Source organism: Pinus tabuliformis, chromosome 1_1 (genome assembly GCF_031772625.1).
Source record: "Pinus tabuliformis cultivar Carrire ecotype Pingquan chromosome 1_1, CPIR1, whole genome shotgun sequence".
NCBI lineage: Eukaryota > Viridiplantae > Streptophyta > Pinopsida > Pinales > Pinaceae > Pinus > Pinus tabuliformis.
In genome coordinates this window covers 961,964,450-961,965,931 of record NC_142297.1, presented here as the reverse complement: position 1 = coordinate 961,965,931, position 1,482 = coordinate 961,964,450, and positions in this window count along the sequence as shown.

Sequence of the window (1,482 nt, the reverse complement as noted above, 5' to 3'; positions counted from 1 at the left end):
CTTGGGATACCTTTTGGTTTTTCTTAATTAAACCATACAGTCAAAGGGCTGCACTCAAATATTTAACCGATGCCATCAATTGCATGATTCCTAAAATTCATGATGCCACATACTCAGCCCAACTACATTCTCGTCTGAGTCGCCCTCCAGAATTGCAACCGATGCTTGCTATTTGCCAGCTCAAGCCAAAGGGAGATCATCCGAAACAATGAATCATGCTGCCGACTGCAAACAAGCCGATTTTGAGGAGATACTCATAATTTAGTTGTACCAATTAATAACATTTTTATTTTGTAATTAGTTAGCCTAATTAGTATTTATAGGCCCTTTCATGCATTTAGAAAGGGTCCTCAGTTTTTGTATGAACTCAAATCAGTAAGTCACACTATTGTGCTTCTGATATATTTTTTATGAAGACTGGGCCAGTATTCTGAATTTTAACGAAGAAAGCTTTGATGAGATGTGCACTATTGCCTTGTTGTGGAAGTGTTTCTAAGTTAGAAGAAGGAATTTGAAGGCGATTGATATTGGGAATGATCCAAATAACATATGGTACTATTATCTATGCTCTTGCTTCATTCTTGCACGTGAATCAACATTTATTTAATCTTGCTATCATTGGATATATGTATGTGTTTTAACAGCAATCCTTATACTTATCACTATTGAATGTCTAAGGAGTGTTATTCTTTCAATCATATTTATGTCTATGATATATATGAAGAATAGTGTAATAATGTTTTCATGATTACTTTGTTCAACTACTTGAACAAAGTAATTATCATATGAATAAATGTCTTTGTTTACCAATAGAGTCATCCATATGCTTGTTTGTAGATAAAGATCATTAAAAGTTACACTAAAGCAGAAATTTCCCGGGATAGAATAGTTGTTTGTAATTTTACTTTTAGGTTAAATCATTCATCCATTATCATTATATATTAGAGAATCAACCACTTATCCATCCTATTTACCAATCATTGGGAAACTGGTCCCATTATTTCCAGTCGGAGCCACCACACCAAACGGAAAAGGAGCTGCCTTTAAGGTCTAGACCGGGTGGTTTTCCCTGATGTTGTTGCAGTGATTTTCGAGGCATCAACATTTTTTGCGCTAAAAGGAGGGAATGAAATCCGAATGGAGAGCAAACCCAAACTTATAACCCATTCTGAGAGTAAATCTCCCTCCACCTCACCTCGGACCTCCCATTTGCATGCTGGAACACCAGTATTCAAACGAGAAGAAGAGGAGTCAACCACAACTGCTCAAACCCATCATACTTCAGAACGATTAAGTCCTGAGTCCCCTGAAGTACAGTCTCTTATCCAAAAACTTCAAGGCTTTTCGATATCACCACAGAAATCTGAGGTATCTCAAGGCAGTGAGACTTCGCAATTCAATCTACCTCACCCTCTCACCAGACTTCAAAGCGGAAAGCTCGGTATTGAACCTACTGAGTTGCCTTTACCCAAAAGGAAAAGG